Source organism: Phyllostomus hastatus, unplaced genomic scaffold (genome assembly GCF_019186645.2).
Source record: "Phyllostomus hastatus isolate PE091 unplaced genomic scaffold, TTU_PhHast_1.1 phas_contig_209, whole genome shotgun sequence".
NCBI classification, from domain to species: Eukaryota; Metazoa; Chordata; class Mammalia; order Chiroptera; family Phyllostomidae; genus Phyllostomus; species Phyllostomus hastatus.
This window is the reverse complement of record NW_025333735.1, coordinates 19102472-19122127: the sequence shown is the minus strand read 5'-3', so window position 1 is coordinate 19122127 and position 19656 is coordinate 19102472. Positions and strand designations below refer to the sequence as shown.

The following is a 19656-nucleotide window of genomic DNA, read 5'->3' as shown; positions in this document are numbered from 1 at the left end:
ATGATACCCATTAGAAGAACTGGGAACACTCAGAATGTGTGGATTTTAAATATGTCTCTCTGAACCTGATTCTAGAACTTCTAGTTATTCTTTCTCATGGCCACAGAATCCAGCATCTAGTTCCCAATTAAAACAGGGTCTGGGGGGAAGAAAACTGGACCTAACTGTCCAAGAGGCCTACTAAAGATCCATCTCTCTTTCACAGAAAGGATTCTAAAATCTCTTTGTTAGGGGAGATCAACTGAATTTATAAATGCTGATGTTCATTGATTCATTTAGTATTTTTCAAGAACAGCATGCCATTCTGTACCTAGCTGGGGGAATAGAAATGAATGACATCTAGCCATCACTCTACAGGAGCTCACACTCCAGTAAGGAGAGAACAGACAGGTGAGCAAATACTTCTACTGCAATCTGGTATGGGTCTGTCATAGTCAAAGCATGTGTTAATAGGAATCAGAAGGTAGAGATGGTGGAAAAGGGCAGCATATATGAGAAAATGTGAAACAGGATTGCTGGTTGGGGGAACTAAATGGCATGTGCGGATATTAAAGATAATACCCATCAAGAAGATAAAGTTAGAAAATTAGTCAAGCCACATTACATTTGGAATCTTGTGAGAGACTAAGGAACAGAGACTTTTTCCATAAAAGATTTGAAATGTCATGTAGATTTTTAAGCAGGGAATGAGATGACCAGATTTATCATTTAAAAGGATGATCTTATAGATAAAGCTCAAAGCAGACACTGGTTAGGAGGCTGTTAAAGTAATCCCTGAAAGAGATAATAGTGACAAAAACTAGGCCATCTATGGCCCAATAAAGAGAAAACCAATTCAAGAATGGTAAAGGAAATAGAATGTTCTGGGCTAGGTAACCACTTGGACACTTACTCATTTGTTTATGACACCTGAAGTTTTGGCAGACCACTGGCTGATGAGGCAGATTTCCCACAGTGGTGAAAGGGTCCTACTTGGTAGTGGTGATTAGATATGGGAAGCAAGAATGACTCCAGTATCTAGCTTGATTTACTCTGTGGATTTTGCATTATTTACGTGTATGTGTGTGTGTGTGTTCTGTCACTGCCTAGCACATACTTGGCACTGAAGTATAATAATAAACATTTTTAAGCAAGTATCTAAAAATAATAGCTATCACATTTAAAGTGCCTACAAGGTACTTATTCATGTCATTTCATTTCATTACCATTTTGCAGACTGAGTCATTTAAAGACATGTATCTACCAAGAGATAGAGCTGGGATACAAACCCACATCCACCAGGCCTGTGTGCCCATATTACTACCATTATGATGAATGAAAGGAATGGATAAAGGAATGGTAAATCTCGTGGTGGAAGAAACATTAGGGCTGGAACTGTTAAAAAGTTCAGTCTTATGAATAATATACAATGTATTTGGTAACTTCAGCTATGATTTATTGTCTGTTTCACAACTAAATGAATGGAGGAGTGGGAAAAAGAGGCTTATTGTTTAAATCCAAGTAATAAAGAGCACTGATGATGCTCTGCCTTGGGGAAACAGGACTGATTGATTGGCAAGGCATCTGTCATTCTAGCTAACCTCAACTTTTAGTGCTGACACCTAAACACATTTTGTCTTGATTTCCCTCGTTGAAAAATTAAGTTTCCTGCATCATGGCCTTTCCTATTTTGGGAGTCTGTTATTGAGACAGAGATACATCTCAGATATAATATTATTTGCCTAATAACATTGAGTAAGCTGATGATGATGCTTCATGGGTAATAAACAATGGTTGATGAGTCTTGTTTTCTATGTTTCTTATTATCGGCCAGTTTGACTTCCTAAACTAAATGGCTTTGGGTCCTATTCAGTTTGGCCACGTAAGCTTGAAATTGACATTAGTGTTTCTTTCTTTCTTTTGTCCCCAATTTTCTCTCTGTTCCACTTAACATTTTAATACCAGCTTTGTTTGCCAACAAACAGTGCAGAAGAAGACAAGGTGGGGCGATATAGCGGTCAGTCTGTATTCTTCACTCTGCTGAGACTCTTCTGTGCCTAGTGCTTCCAGGCAGCTTTGAAAACAAAAATCCATTTTAAGGATGCTTATTAGATTTACTGTGATTAGCCTTGGGTATCCTTACTAGTTTAACGTTTCCTTCTTTAAAAAGAAAGAGCAAGAGCAAATGAAAAGAGACAGAAGTCTTTAGTTTAAATAATTAGATTAAGTGTTATATTTTTTTCAGATTTCAGTAAGCTATCTATACTCAGACAAATAACACTATTACTAAGAAGAGGTGCTTGCAAAGTCCGTAAAGAGTATGTTGTGCTTAAGAAACAAAAACACAGTTGGCTCTTTTTTCATTTTAGTTTTATTTTGAATGTTTTTGAAAGAAATGTTAATTCACAGAACCCTATTTCTTTCTTGTCAAATGTCACAGGTTTTTTCGTTGTTATTTGCTATTTTCTAAATGATAGCAAAGCTTTACAATATACATACCTATACTTTTTTCCTGGACATTTGGCTATTTCTTGGAAACTGGTTAAAGTTCATCATTTGGCTTTTATTAGTGCTTTTAAAAGAGACAGTAATTGCATTGTTTTGAATTTTTATACAAGATATATGTAGAGAGCGATCTTTAATAACTTGATAACTGAAACACTGAAGGAAATAGTTCACATATTTAAATTAAATATTTTAGTAAGCATTCTCTTGTTTAATTTAGTTTTAATTGCATTATTAATTGTCACGAACAGGATATTCCTAGGGAAAAAGCTGAGCAGATCATCTAATTGCAGTTTTTACTGCTTTGAATGATAAAGTGCCTTTGATTTGGTACTGAGCCAGGAGGGCTTGATTGATAATATCTGTCTCAGATGTCACCCTGGGGGAAAAGAATAAAACCTCAGTACACTTGGTGCATTGCAGCTGTCTCTGCTGCTCCAATTTCTCTGCCCCATTGACGTCATTGGGAGGTTTCAAACCAGTCCAGAGTGTCTAGTAAACCTGCACATAAATAAAATGAAGAAACAGAAAAACACTGATTCATAACCCAGCCCTCACTCCAAAGAGATAGCTGTTACATTTTCTCAGATAATGGGCAGATGTTTTTCCTTCCCTGCACTTTAAAAAAAATATATTAAAATGTCATCAGCTATCCAGAAATGTGGGAAAGCCTCGGACAAGGAATGTGAATTGCGTAAACTCTTCTAAAATCAGACTATAGCACAATGAGCCACGTTGGTCCAGGGTTCTCAGATAGCATAACGTGCATCCAGCTTGTCTGTGAGATCAGGAATATCTGAAGCAGAAAGTGGGACGGGAAACAGCAATCCCTGGGACAGCACTGCTCCAACCGCCTGGATGGTTCTGGGCAACATTTCCTCCTCTTTTGTCTTCCTAGGCAGCCTTTGTGCTAAGTTTTAAATGAAGGGCAGCCACAGACAATGACAGGAGCACAGAGTAGAGTGATAGTATTTTCCAAGGAAGATGGCAAACTTGCAAGGTTGTATTTTTTCTTTTGAAAATGAATTTAGCTAAGAGAAAATACACAGGAGGAAGCAGAGGAGAAAAAAATACCTTTAGCAATTTTAAAGCTGCTTTTCAGCTTAATTAAATATATGATAAATTCTAAATCTCAAAATAATTTATCACAGGGGATCTTTTCTAAGTGCTGTCACAGCAGTTTAGCAACTTGGCTGAGCATTAATGTGAAAATACATCCACATATAACTTTTTATCTCCTGGGCAATGGGACTCCTGGCAGAAGAACAATGCTCTTGTCTTCCCTTCTTATTCCTACTACTTCCTCATTCTCCACCAGGTACAGCACAAAAGCACTCAGAATTAGTGCCAAGTAGCTTTCATTTTGTATTCATCCAACAAGCTCCGTGGCATATAATTCAAACATAATTTATAACAGTTTAAAGTTTACAAAACATTATCATTTTCATTTTCCCATTTAAACCCAACAGAAACCCTGTGAGGTGGATAATATAACTATCACTATTTTATAGATGAAGAAACTGAGCTTTGGGCAGGTTAAAAGGAAAAGTTAAAATGTTGCCTCAGGTACTCATCTTGTAAAAGGCAGAGCTCAGATTCAAGCCTACATTTTTGGAACCCTATCCCCATCGTCTGCATTCTTCATCATATGTTCAACAAGGCAGATAGTTTTCAATCCCATGACCTAGCTGTGGGAACCGCTTCAACTTAGCAGATAGGTAGTAACCACTGACTACATGTGGTAGGTGGTTTAGGGTAAGAGCAAGGTAAGATACAGTTGTTGGTCTTAGGAAGCTTTGAATACTGGAGATAAGACATGGATCCACATGTAACTATATTACAATACAAGGCAGAATAAGATCAGCACATAAGCCAAGTGATGGCATTTGATCAGCACATCTTGAATAAAGTAGCATTCACATAAATATTGAAGGACTGTTGATATCTCAACAGGTAAAGATGGTCAGTGCGGCCATTTGTGGGCCAAGAGACCAGCATGAACAGAGTCAAATAGGCAAGGAGGCCTGGATTGACACAAAGGATTTTATTTTGAAACTGAAAGCTGAGATCTGGTGAAATGTCAGTTAAGGCCATTAGTGGCAGATTTTAAGTGCTAGGATAAGGAGTTGCAATAATAAGGAGTCATTTAAAAGGTGCTTTAAGCTAAGGAGTAAAACCATTAGATCTGTACTTTAGTAAAATCAATTAAGCAGCCATGTATAAGGTGCATGAGAGAAAAGAAAATCTGTCTCATGATGCTAGTTAGCCAGCTCCACAGACTAGAGGGGGAGGTTTGAGAAATAGGAAAGATAATGCAGGGCTATAGGAATTCATTCATTTGCTTAAAAGTACTTATTGAGCACCTACTGTCTTCCAGGCACTATTCTAGGTACAAAAAAAAAGTGACAATTATAGACTGATAAACTCTCAGCCTTCACAGGGGTGCAGAATAGGGTCGATCAGAGCAGCAGCGTGCTCTTCCCTTGCTCCCGGCTGTCACAGCTGTCTGCACGAAGGCTTTTGCTTTCATATTTTTGTGCAATGTAATGTTGCATCAGCCTTTGATTAAAGCACGTTGTCTTGTGCCACCTGAATATGTCACTCTACTATGCATGCTCTGAGAGGATGGTGTTACCCTTCAGATAAGCACACACTGTCTACCACATTGTTCTCTACATGCTCCAGGGATTGCTCTGTGCTTCTGAGTCATTGCTCTACTGCACATGCTCTAAACATGGCTTCTTAGTTGACAGGACTAATATCATCTTAGTTCAGTCTTGCTCTCTACAATAGGCCTTTCATTCTGTAAAGGAGCAAATGGAAATGAAAGGACAAATTCACCGAATGTTGTGGTGCTAGAAATAACGGCACTTAGTGACAGGTGGTTTTGAACGGAAGAAGAGTGAGTTCTGAACTCGGAAAAGTGTCTGCTTGAGAGAACATGCCTCAGAGCCTGTTAGCTAAAAGTGTACTGACTCTACAAAGTTAGCATCTTGAGCACTGTAATAACACTTCACATGGGTACATTGTAGCTCTGATATGATTGGGCAACATGTTTGGCAAAGCACCAAGTGCTACATAAATATTATCACTGTTAGTTATGAATTGTTTTTTTGTATTTATATTTTAACAAAATATGAATATTTCAGAGTGTTTAATCTGGTAAATAGTTTCCCATTTTACTTATCAATTTAAAGAAGACTCAGAGTATGTTTCTATTCATTACATGTTTTTCAAATCTCTCGGATTTATTTCAAAGGACTGTTTCTTAGAATTTACCTTGCTATATAATCTTTTTATCTTATTGTTGCTGTGGTTTCTGCCTATATGCAAATGCAATATACGTTATGAAAAATGATGTTGTGTGTTGTGTGTGAAGCAACTAAAACTAATGTGCAGGGTGCCAGCACCTCAAGGAGAAGGGATTCGATTCTGCCTTGTGTGTTGATGGAGTTTATGAACTATGTCCTTTTACACATTTAATAGTTTAAACATCCAACTATCTTCTTCTTTTATATGATTATATTATTTTTTCCTCTATATTATTAATGAGTTTCAGAATTTTCAGTTGATCAGTGGGTCATATTATAAGATTTTTTCCATGTGTAGTTAAAAATTAGCAGACATTAAGACTCTTACCTCACATTCAAGCAAATGTGAGCCTCCTGATTAGATTATTATCCAGTCAATAGAAATCCAGAGGATATTGGTAATGACTCCTTTTATGCATCTGCCTTTTGTCAAGTTAGAATGAGAATACACATGAGAGCTGAAGTGGAGAATTGAGAACATTACTTGGATAATTATCTTTGAAGAGTTGTGCTACTAAGAATAAGATGACAATAAAATGACCTTACATTGATAATTACCACCACCCAACAAATTGCAGATTTACAGAAAAAGGCTAATTTAGCAAATACTTACTAATGTGTATGTGACAGGCATGGTGTCTAAAATGGCTGTCTCTCTCTCACTCCCTCCCTCCTTCCCTACCTACCTATTAAAACTTTTATTTTGTGATTCTTGCCAGTCAATTGAATGAAGATGAGACAGATAAGTGGCTAACTTGATCAGTAACCTGTTTTTCTTTATAAAATTTTAGTTTTTACAAAATGGTTTTATGATCATGACCCTCCATTGTCTTATTGCTTAGAATTTAGGCTCAGCTGAAGTGATCGAATTTCCTGACAAGCCTTTCCAAATTCTGCCCACCCCCTTTCCCCATCCTCCACCTCCTGCTCACCGTATACTATCCTAAATGCTCTCTTTGCCATGTCATATTGTATTTATCCGTTTATTTCTTTCCATTCTAAACCATGAAACCCTTGAGGAGCAGGACTATTTCTTTCATGTTTGTACCCATAACACTTAGGAGAGCATGTGACACACATTAGGCCCTCAGGAAATGTAGAAAATGTCAGTTAAACTTTCTTTTGATGATGGAGACATGGGTGTTATGACTTTGGGGGAAAGTTTTATTTTTCTAACAAAGAGCTCTTTTATGCTTTATGTCTAGTAGGAAGGCTGTATCTCTCATCATCTTTTAGAATAATGGTCTGATTATTGACGTTTATGGGATAATAGTTATACTACTACTATTAATAGTTATTAATAGTTATAATAGTTATTGAGCACTTAGTGTTTGCCATGTCTATGCTAAGCATTTAACATATAAATCTCAGTCAATATAAGTAAATATTATTATTATTATTATTATTATTATTATTATTATTATTATTATTGTAGCTATTTCACAGATGGAAAAGCAAATTGTTTAAGCAACTTACCCAAAGTTACACTGGCATGTACAGTCAATAAAGTCAAGGTTAACCTGTTTTCCTGCCTCTAATGACTACTTTTAACAATTATGGGAAATTGACAAGTTAGCATCTAAAAATCCATTTTATTTATTTTTTATTATTTTAAGGATTGTATTTAATTTTTAGAGAGGGGAAGGGAGGAAGAGAGAGAGGGAGAGAAACATCATTGTGTGGTTGCCTCTCACACACACCCTACTGGGGACCTGACCCACAACCCAGGTATGTGCCCTGACTGGGAATCGAACCAGCAACCCTTTGGTTCAAAGGCCTGCACTCAGTCTAATGAGCTAAACCAGCCAGGGCCTAAAAATCCATTTTAAAAGACATGGTCATATCAGCCAGGGACAAAGTAACTCCTCGTTTACCCCAGGTTGGCTTTTGGTCTGTGCCCATGCCTGGTTCATACGCTGAACACATGGAAAAATAAATAAATAAAGACAGGGCTTATATTTGTACACAGTGCTGGGATATGGCAGTCACATATTAATGACGTGACTGTTGCACAAATCTCTCAGGGCAGGAAGATGCCTGATTTCATTACCATAGTACAGAGAAAAGAGATGTTTCACAAAAGGGAATTTCAAGTTATTTATCTAGTTTTTTAGCATCTGAATATATTTTGAAACATGATTTTTCTTAACTCAGCTTTAGGAATAATATGCTTTAAGAATCAATCACTGTACAGGAGGCCAAAAGACTTGGATTCAAGTCTCAACTTTATATTTTACTAAGCTGTAAGGTCCTGCATAATTCCTTAAATATCCTAAATCTATTTCTTAGTTGTCAAATAAATGAACCTACTGAAGTGATATCTTACCCCTCTGATGAGAAAGGTATGGGAGGTTCACCACATCCCATACCTTTATATTCCTGTGCTTGATTTGCTTCTGAGGCCTCATATCAACTTAAGTGCTGAGAAAAACTTGTGTGGTTACTGTAGGTGGATATTATCATCTCAGAGCTCTATAATGATAACCTCAGCCGGATTCTTCACACTTTGGGATTAAAGAGTGTGGGGCACAACAGTTTTTGAAATATTAACAATTCCCTACACTTGGTCTTTTAACCTTTAGAAACATTGATCAAAGTGCCTTTAAATTGATTCTGGCTGACAATTAGAGGAAAACCATTACAGTGGAGGTTATTATCTATAACAAATGCTTATATGGAACAATGAGCAAAGTAAAAGGGAGACCTTGAGTGCTGTGAATTTCAGCATCTAGCTGGCTCTCACTCTGAAAAATGCTCTTAGCGGCTGCAATCCTCACAGTGATAGTGTCCTTGAGCTGAAAGGAAACTTGAGATGCTACCTGGCCCACCTTTCTGCCTGGAGCCATGCCACATCTGAACTATAAAAAGAGGTTAGAAATCTTTTTCTGTTTTTTAAAAGAGATTCCACAACTTCCCCTGGTATCTTATTCCAGTAACTGACCATCTCACTGTCAGCAAATCGTTTCTCATAGCTCACCTGAGTCCCTTAGGGCTGCAGTGTGAATTCATTTTCTTCTGTCCTTAGAAGCAAAAACAAGTAACCCCTTATGTACATGAGGACTGTTACCAGGCTGTTCTTCAGCTCTCATCCTAAAGCCAAATTTCTTGATCCTTTCTAATAATTTCTTTTTATCTAACCCTTTAATCACCTATTTCTTTTGTACATATGAACTTCCCCAAGTCTTCATCTTCTCAGCTGTGAGACTTAGGATAATATATAACAGCATATTTAGCTATTACACTCTGTGAATAGCTTAGCTGAGTGTCAAACACAAATATGATAACTTGGATTCTGTTTCTATTTAAGCAAATATTCAATGAAAACTTTTAGCATTAGAAATGCAAATCATTGTATTAATAGCAAAAGAGATTACAAGGGTACACATTGCCTTAAAAATCCCGAGTTTACAAAAATCAGAAACTAAAAACTAATAAATTGAAGATTTCTTTTTAAAAAACTGTGTGTCTACTTTCCTTTACATTTCTACTCCCATACTAAGCGGAAGTTTGAGGCAGTAAGACAAAAATGAGTTTTGGAGCCAAACAGCTCCCATTTCAGTTCTGAATGTGACCAGATTCACTGGGTGAGTATATTCTAATTTTTTGAGCTCTACTTACCTACTATGTCACATATCATCATAGTAACAAAAACAGTGAATTCCTTGAGGACAAAGACCATTTCTTCTTTATTTTTTTTTAATTTTCAGGGCCTAGCTCAATGCATAGAATATATTAACACTCACTCAAAGTTTGGATTTTACTGAAAGGTTGGTTGTGAGAATTAAATGAGATTATATATGTGAAAATGTTTGGTGAACTACTGAACTCTACATGACTGCAAGTCATCATTATTAATTTTTAAAGAATCATTATTCGTAGTAATTTTTGAAAAAAAATTAAAACTCTTATTTGTACTCATCTCCCCAAGAACGTTTCTGTTATCCATTTGTTACACGTCTTATACAAGAGTGTCCAAAAATGACTTTCCTAAAATAAATAATCAATGGTACAGAGCTTACCATTTCGAATTTAATGTTTAGTTTCTTCTGAAGCAATCTGAGAATGACAAATGAACTCAGATGTGACTAAGGTGACTTCCTGGAACCAATCAAAAGTCACCCTGGTACCAGGAGAACAAAGCTACAATGAAAAATTTATATTTTTCCAGGGCTTCTTTGACCTTGTATACACTTCCCTATGTGGGAGAGAAAATCAGTGATATCTTTGACTGACAAAAGTACCCAAAGGTTTAAATAACATTGCTTTATTTATTAACAACAGGACTAAAAGGAGTCTTTTTTAAGTACTTGACCTTCTTCAGTGGGGAACATTGCCAAAAGTCCAAAGGAGTAATATAGGGAAAATTTTTTATGGCAGAAACTTAAAAGGAGTGTTTGTAAATAACAGTTTTGTTTTTTGAAAGAGCACCCTTCCCTGTCTTTGTACTTGACTTGCAAATATTTGACTCGGGGAGCGTGAGCTTAGCATCCAAGTGGTTCAGGTTGAGACTTTAGCTCTGTCACACAAGCAAATCCCTGGGGAAAGTATCCAGCCTCTCCAACCTCAGTTTTCTTCTGTAAAATGGGAAATATATTACCTAGTTCCTAAGACTCCTTGCACTATTGGGTTCTTGGTAACTTTATTACCTCCCCATAAGCTGTTCTTCTCCCTTGTCTGTTTCATTAGTAAGAATTGGCTAGTTGATATGATTTACAAAACTACTATGTTTCATGGGCTTAAGAGACTTGCAAGAAGTAGCTAAAACTTCTGGATAAAAAAATTTATTGAATTACTTTGCAAGAATGATATTGATTGCTTGGTAATAACATAAAGCTATAAGACTGTGCTCCTTTTTGAAAAGCTAAGCTAAAAAAAGAAAAAAATGTAGCCTTAAAAATGAAAATTGATTATAGCCTCCCAAGGCCAAATAGTATGGGAAAGAATTCTGGACTAGAAATCAGGAATCCTGGGTTTGGAGTCAGCTCTGCCACAAATTAGATAACCTTGGGGAAGTCACGTTGTTTTCCTAAACCTTAATTGCTTCAAGAGAATGCTATCCAGGGCCTTCGTGTACCAACAGTCTCCAGTGCTGAGATCCAGACCTTGTTCCTCTCTCAAAGAAATACTGCTTGGAGCGCTGAAGTATTGAGGTCCACTCTGTTTTGCCATCAAACCTTCAGACATGGAGGACTTCTGCAGGGTGGTGCAGCCCTTAGGCTGGCACATCTCCATAGGGAAAATATCAAGTGCTCCGGTGTGAACACAAGGAGATTCTGGAGACACTCTACCCTGTCATATTTCATTTTTAGGTAAAGATCCTAAGATGCTAATTGGTAAGAAAGTTTGTCTCTAAATAGAAAAGTAGAAATTGCAACAACAAAGAACACTAAGCAGGAATGCAGAGTAAAGATAAAAACAAAAAGGGAATAAAAACCAAAGATATCTGAAATCATGCAAATAATACACTTTGCTAAGTCAAATATCAGATCAGTTGGTGTTGCTGCCATCACTTGTCAAATTTAGCAAATAGCAATACCATTCTTGGTAATTTAATTTTTATGGAGCTGGAAGCATCTAAATTCATGGCTGTCCCACTGAAGTCCTAAATTAGATACCTTGATTTTAAATAAAATATATATTTTAAAAGTTTGAATTTTTTTCTTCATGTTGTCTTTACTTGAAAAGGGACTGTGTCCAGTTGTATGCTTGGCCAAGACCATTTTCTTGGCTATAACAGATGAAAAATCAACTCACTCCATTCAAGCTAAAAAGCAAAAGATCTTATAGATGCTAATATTTCATAGTAAGCGGCGATCTTTCTTACTGTTAGAAGGAGTAAAATAAAATCATCCAGAGATGCACACCATCTTTACTGCTTTTTTAAGTAGACTGTTCAGGAGTGATATTTCTCAGAGTTAAAATTAAGTTGAAATACTCTACAGCTATGTCACCTAAACTACAGTGAAGAATCATGTTTGCCCTTTTTCTATGTGTTGATGAGGAAGAATACAAAACCCAGAGCACTGCTCTCCTCGAAATCTCCTACCTCATACTTGGAATCCATATTTTGTACAAATTCATTTTTTCTCTCAAAACATCTAAAACACAAAATAAACTATTTAACACCTAAGGATAAGGCAAACAAGAGACACATAGACAAAATTTAGAACCCCTAAAAGTTGGGATTTACCCTGAAAGTGTTTAAAATGTACCAGCATTTCATTTGAAAAAGAAAAGGAAGACCCTACTGCTGTATATTTTTGTTCAAAATGTGCTGCTGTTTGACTGGGATAGGAAGGAACAAGTTTCTGTTGAGTTGGAAAGTTACTGTGTTGAGTGGAATAAAGAGAGAGGGCCAAGGAAATCACACCACTTTTAGTATTTTCTCTGCAAAGAGCTTTTTTGGACCAAGTCCATGACTGCTACAAATAAGTGCTCAGTTGCGAAAAGAATGTGAGTGTCTTTGTATTAATACACGATTAATGTCACTAATGCTAATTTGAAGCTAGACACTCAGGAGCAAACCAAGTGGCTAATCTTGTGCTGTGAGCCCCTTTTTAGGGAGTTCAGGATGTAGAAGTTTTTTATTAAACCTGATCTAAAAATCCACTCCTCTGAGTGATTGCAAAATAACTAGTGTTAAGAGTTCTACATCTTACCTTTATACTCACTCATCATACACACAGCTATTTTTTAAATATGGGTTTCTGGGTATGAAAGAAGTATATGCCTGCCATAGAAAATTTATAAAAATAACAAAAATATTTTTAAATCCCCATATATTTGGTAAAACACTAAGAAAACACAGTTATGTTAGATAAAACAAAAAGAGGCAGGTTGTAAGGTTAATGCAGTACCTTAGAAACTGCAATAGGAATGCAGGTGGTTCAAATGTTGCAAAGACCATTTGGACTTGCTGTGGCCTTCCTCTACTTCTCTCTGCACTTCTGCTAGGTTCCTAAGTCTTTGGGTAATCCCATCTTTTCCAGCGTATGTGACAGAAAGCATGGCTACAAAGCTCCCAAGTTTTAGAATTTATGCCTCAGCTGTACAGATTGCTTACTTATACTTTCACTCCATTCCATCCCTAGACTCTTTAGAAAGATACTCATGGGCCCCCACACCTAGCTCATCCCTACCCCAGGCCAGGATGGAAAAGTATGATGCCTGAACATAATTGCTTCCACTGCACCCAGACAGGGGGTGGGGGTGAGAGGCGGGGCCGACTTCCTCCGAAAAGGGCCCTGAGCAAACATTTCAATAAATCTTGTCAAACCTGTAATTCCTCTACCCAAAGAAAACTACTGATAACATTTTTATATATTTTCCTCCAATTTTCCCTTAAGCTTCTGTATGTTTTTAATGTTGTTAAGATCATTCCCTTTATTAGATTTCCCATTTTGCTTTCTCTAAATACTATTTCATCATTAGCACTCACTTGAAGTTTTTTGCCAGTAACTACAAAATAACAACCAAATAGGCAGCATGCATCAAGTATTATAATATTGTTATGATCTTTACATAATCTTATTCACTCTTACAGTAGAATAATGTTTATTAACCTCTTTACAATTTGCTACCAGTTACAACATACGTGCATAAATACTCCATTTGATTTTCACGACTATTGTGAAACATGGGATTATTATTATTATTTTTTCCATTTATACATGAAAAAAGAAAACAGAAAAGACATACAGCTAGTAATTGGTTCTTTCTGGTCAGATTTTCAATCCTATTGCTTTTGGTCCATACCCTGTTGCCTCCCTTGGTATTTCTGTGCACTCAGATAAACGGACTCTGCCCAGTTGCCCTTCAAGGCAGTTGTTCACTTGGTATTATCTGTCCTCCCTCTGGAGAAGGTGAGGAAGAGAGCTGAGGCAACAGGCCAGGAATCAAGAGTTTGTGAACTTTTCCAGGACACCGATGGGCTGATGGTGGTAGTTGTATGGCTTCCAAATGGTCAGGCACAGTCTCACTTTCCCCCCAGAATCTGCTGCTCTGCACCGTGGCCTGCACTGCCAGGCACCCTCACACCTGGGTATTTTCAACTCAGAGGCATCTTTTAGTTTCTCCTTCCAATCCAGTTTCCTTCAAGGAAACTTGTAATCTATCCTACAGGAAGGAAAGCCAATTACAAGGTAGGTTAGTGATCTCCCAGAGGGTTTCTGTTTCTCCCTTTGGCAACAGGAGGCTGTTTGGCCCAGAGTGATGCAGCTCTGCTCCATACTCCAATATCTTGGGAGAATACAACAGGATGACCAAGAAATGGGAGTGTTCTGGTGACCCTGAAAAGAAAGTTAGAGGAAGTAGCAGGTAGAAGACTTGTGTATTCTAGGCATATCAAGCATTCTATACTTTCCTATCTTAAAAAATATTTTAGTTAGGATAATCATAGATGATACAGAGATATGGATCACTTATTGCAATTACCTTCATGCATTTTGCCAGCAGTTGGCTTGGGTTGGAAATAAGCTTGATAGGAATCTGTCACAGGTGAAGAGACTGTTAAGTGACAGAGCTAGGATCTGACTCAGGTAGTCCCAAGTGGCTTGAGTCTACACAGGTAACCAATGCCCCATAGGGCTGAGAGAATGGAATGCATACAATCACATGTCAAATTTCAGAAACTTGTAAGATCCTCCAGCTCAGGGTCTGGTTTCATTTGTCTTTGAATTCCTAGTTTGTGAGTTTAGAACACATAGTTTAAGTGGATGGTGGGTTGTAGGGTAAACAAGCAAGATTCTGTGTTACAGCAAGGCTTAAGATGGACTGATTGTATCTCTGCTTACCTCTGGTGGCCTTTAGTGCTTTCCTCTTTGTCTTCCTCAGGCAAAACATCCAAGGCTGAGTCCACTTTGGGTGGATGATTACCCTGGCCTGTACTGAAAAGGAAATCCTACATTTCTTTCTCCAGTCACAAGCTTTGCTGGAAATTGTAATGGAACTGAATAAATAAACACCACTGATCAGGCAAAGATTTATAAATTTTCAATTCACAATGAAATAAACAGAGGGTTAAAAGATTTTTCATTTTTGTTTTTAGAGTAACTTGTTTACGGTCATGTTTTTTATTTTCTTGTTTTTTGTTATCTGTTAAATTTTTAGCCTTTGAGTACCATCATTTATTGTTAATAATATGCAGATTTACAATGCTGTTGTTATAATGTTCATTAATTAAAACTCAGTAGAAAGATTAGGGTAATCAAATGTTTCTTAATACAATTTATAGTATTATAATAGTATTTGTAGTTAGTTTCAAGAATTTAGAAACTAAACTACAATTATTTACACAGATAACATTTTGTTATCGTAAATATTTATGAAACCACAGGTCAGTGAGGATATAAATTATGTTCCCACAATTTAAGGCCAACAATTTAAAGCAAATAAGAAAACATTTTGAAATAGAAATTTCTTGATCTTTAGTAATAGCTTAAACCTATTGCTGATTTTGTTATTGGTAAAAATCTCAGAAACTGAATCAGGTTTGGGGGTTTCTAAAATTTTTGTTTGAAGTTACTGTGAAATACAGACTGTTTAATTTCCTATATGATACACAAAGGAAAAACAACCCTATTCTAAGATGTGGTCCCCGTTGTAATGGTGAGTCACTGCCTGCAGCAGTTACAATGATAGAAGAATCTATTTATTCCCTGCCTCTAAGCCTCACACAATGAAGCCATGCAGAAATTACATAATTATTCCTCCTGGATGAATTTTCTTATTGGTTTGTAATTACAAAATACTCTTTGAGTACTTTTGTATCCTGAAATTAAGTCTTCAGAATTGCATGAAGAATCATAAGATTTGATCTCAGCTTGTTTATCTTGTTTATATTTGATTTTACCAGTTGGTAGTATAGCTTCTAGATGTTGAAATGTGACTTCTTTGTCTTTTGTATGGCTCCGTTGCTTAGACTAATTTTAAATAAACCCAAAGGGACACCTTATTTTCACAATCACATGGTATATTTTTTCACTAATTAGAACTGCTTCCTGTATAAATTAAATAGCCTATGTTGCTAAAATTCCATGCTCTCTAGGTATTCCCCCTTCAATATTTCCTGTCACTTCTGGACATTGTTTATAAGTGGTTGCTACTAATTTCCATAATGTCTGAAAGGAGCCTTGAGGACAAGCCCAGGTTGGCTTATATAAGCAATTATTGGTACTTTGCTTTTACAAACCCCACTCCAACTCACAACTGTTGAGTGTGCAGTAGGTGAAGGGCTAGGGAGTCAGAGATGAATGACTCCTGAAATAATTTATGGTCTAGGTAGCACCTACTTCAGCAAGCCATTCTAGCTAGACCTAACAGTTCCACAGATAGAAGACCCACTCAGATTATTACGTGTTTAACTGCCTTGAAGACTCTTCTGGGATGATTCCTGACATACTTGTCAAGAGAAGCTTTGATAATCTTCCTCTTCAGAAGATACTCATTTCTGTATATTTGTAGGGGAGCCTACAATATTCTTTAACATAATAAGTTTATTGTTATAACTGGAGTCATATAAAAATTATTAATTTCCTGCAATATACTTTCTTGCCCCTTCAAAGTCATTAAAAGAATTACAAAGCAGGACTATATATCTCATTTAAATCCCATAGCAACCCTTTGAGGTACTTTATATACTACCATTTACAGATGAAAACCTGAAGCTTAGGAAAGGAACTTGCATGCCCACAGATCTTAACTAGTACCTGCCTGCAGAGCAAGACTGCCTGACTCCACCCCTGTTCAGTTTCAGACTCTTTCATCAGAATCATTGTTGCTCAATAGCACATGCCTGGATATGAGTCCTTAGTCTCATACCAGACCACCTCATGAATGCTAGACTTTCTTCATACATGTTTTATCAACAGTGGCTATTCAGTGTAATGATGATATCCTGTCCCACAGCAGTCTACATGAAAAGAGTTGCTAACATGTATTTTGCTCAGAAGTAACCTTGTGTGTAGGGTTACTCACAACACCATAGGTCCCATTTAGTTGTTTATTGAAACTATTTGTTATTAAATGTGTTGGGGTGACATTGGTGAATAAAATTATTTAGGTTTCAGGTGTACAAATCTATAATACATTATCTGTATATTGTATTGTGTGTTCACTGCCCCAAGTCAAGTCTCTTTCCATCACCACTTATTCCCCCTTTACCCTTTTCTGCCTTTTTTTACTCTCCTTTCTGTCTGGTAATCACCATACCATTTTCTGTGTCTATGAGTGTTTGTTTGTTTGTTTGTTTGTTTTGCTTAATCCCTTCAACTTTTTCACCTGGCTCTCCAATCCCCCACCCCTCTGGCAGCTGTCAGTCTGTTTTCTATATCTATGAGTCTGTTTCTATTTTGTTTGTTAGTTTATTTTGTTCATTGGGTTCCACATATGAGTGAAATCACATGGTACTTGACTTTCTCTGACTGGCTTATTTCACTTAGTATAACACTCTCCAAGTTTGTTCATGCTATTGCAAAGGTAAGATGCCCTTCTTTTTATGGCTGAGTAGTATTCCTTTGGGTAAATGTACCACAACTTTTTATCCATTCATCTACTGGTGAGCACTTGGGTTGCCTTCATAACTTGACTATTGTAAATAACACTGAAATGAACATAAGGGTACATATATTCTTTCAAATTTTATTGGATCATGGCCATAATTACCCCAAAACATTTCTTGAAATCTGCATTTGTCTTGAGGGATGTTCTAATTGTTCATCATACAAGCCTGATCTTGTGGGACATAACATGAACTTCAGACAATCTCTGAAACTCATGTTTAGTGTAAGCACTTTTCTCTTGGGTATTTGATTATGCATGTATACTAACTTCCATTTTCATTGCAGCATTTCCTGGTTGATTACATTGCTTTTATGGTCAGTGAACTTTTTACTTCCATGCCAGTAGTATTCATAACTGTATTTCTCAATCAACTTTCATGGTTCTAAGCATTAAAAGCAATTCCAGCTCCCTCGAGATGTAGATGAATTTATGGAATGACATAGGGTAGTTCATTGCAAACACCAGGGACCTACAGGAAAAGGTCTGACAAACAGGGCCAAGGAAAGCTAGGTAGCTGATAGGTCCACAACCAAGGTTACATCACAAAACCAGTCTGTTAATAACACTAGATTCTCCATTTCTTCTCTTGATGTAAAGCCATACATAGTTATTCCACTTCTCCTTTGCATTCAGAAGGTTGCTCCTAAGAAAGTTCCAGTGAGGCCATTGATATGCATTGGGGAGGAGTAGACATGTTAGAGGTATGGGCCAAATGCCCTTGCCTTCTAATTAAGACATCAAGACATGGTTGAGTACTACTTCGTGATGGCAGAGCACAGTAGGGCAGAGGCGGTCTGATGTTAAGGCTAGGAAGATCAGATATACCATTCATGATGAACAGCCTGGGCCACATGGTCACCTGAATCCCATGTGGTCTGAATGTGATACTGCATTGTTTATGGATCTAATATCTGCTAAGACTCAGACATTAGCCAGATGCAACTTCTCACTTGCATGAAAGGCACAGTTTCCCTCCAGGCAATTGTCCTATACATTCCAAGTCCATTCACTGTCCCAAAATGCTAGGTGAAATGCTAGGTATTTCACACCTTCTCCCCTTCTCAAACTATCATTACCCTCTCCTCTATCCCCACTCTCAGCTGATGAGCCTTTCTAATTTACTGAATTAAGTTGAAGCAAGAGGAAAGGACTTACACAGACTCCCTGTTACTAACATCTGCGTTCAAATACTCTACCTTCCTGACTCTAGATGAGTTATCTATATGCCTCTCTCTAAGGCCACTTAAATAATTATGCTCTGTTTAGGAGTAACTCATACTGGTTTATTGATAATAACATAATACTCTGCTAAGTACTATCCATGCATCATCTCATTCAATACCCTCATCAACTTTTTCAAGAAGATACTTTAATTACCCTGATTTATGATGAAAGAAATTGCAGTATTGTGAGGAGCTAAATAACTTGTTCAAGGCTCCACAACTAGTACATGGCAGTACACTAGTTTGCTTAACTTCAAAAGGCAGCTTCAGCCCTGGCTGGCGTAGTTCAGTGGATTGAGCACGGGCTGCGAACCAAAGTGTCGCAGGTTCGATTCCCAGTCAGGGTACATGCCTGGGTTGCAGGCCACAGCCCCCACTAACCGCACATTGATGTTTCTCTCTCTCTCCCTTTCTCCCTCCCTTCCCTCTCTAAAAATAATAAATAAATAAAATCTTTTAAAAAAACAGCTTTAGAAGATGCCATCATGATTTTGTGATGTTCCTCAGTGTTTCGCAGAATATAACACTGTTATTTAGCAGGTCTCTTGTACCAAGTTTCCTGATAAGCCTTCAGCCTGTATGCCAAATGGTCGATGATCTCATCCAGTGGGAGAACTCGAACCTTTATTCTTGATGGCCTTCATCCATGAGGTCTGGAATGCCCAGCCGTAGACGTGACAGAAACTTTTCTTGCCTTTTCCCACCCAACACGGGGCATCAGAAATAACTCCACAGAATTCCTTGGATTCCCTCAATATTTTCCTCTATCCTCTTTGTGAATCAGTAACAATTATTCACAAGTAACACATAAATTTGGATTTTTACTGTAATCTTGTCTTCTGGGAAAAACGGCAGCAAGATGTATCACATAAAGTTCAGCCACTCAAGAGCAATGGGAAAAGTTTCTCTTCCCACTGTCTTTTGTGGTCACTCCTAGGTGACCTCTCTTGCTTCATGTTACAGAATCTACTTACAGGTGGTGCCAAACTTTTGCATGAAATCACTGCTGAATTCTCTTTTCCTCATAACCTAAGTAAAGCCTCTGTTTGATTGGACCCTCCATTACTTGCCTGAATTCC

General features: G+C 37.3%; 1 protein-coding gene and 1 pseudogene across 2 annotated transcripts in view; both read left to right on the top strand.

Moving 5' to 3' along the window:
- The window catches only part of PDE4B (phosphodiesterase 4B), a 422721-nt gene that overhangs the window by 240249 nt on the left and 162816 nt on the right, over positions 1-19656 (top strand). The gene's annotated exons all lie outside the window — the stretch shown is intronic.
- LOC123816614 lies at positions 7613-7723 on the top strand (annotated as a pseudogene).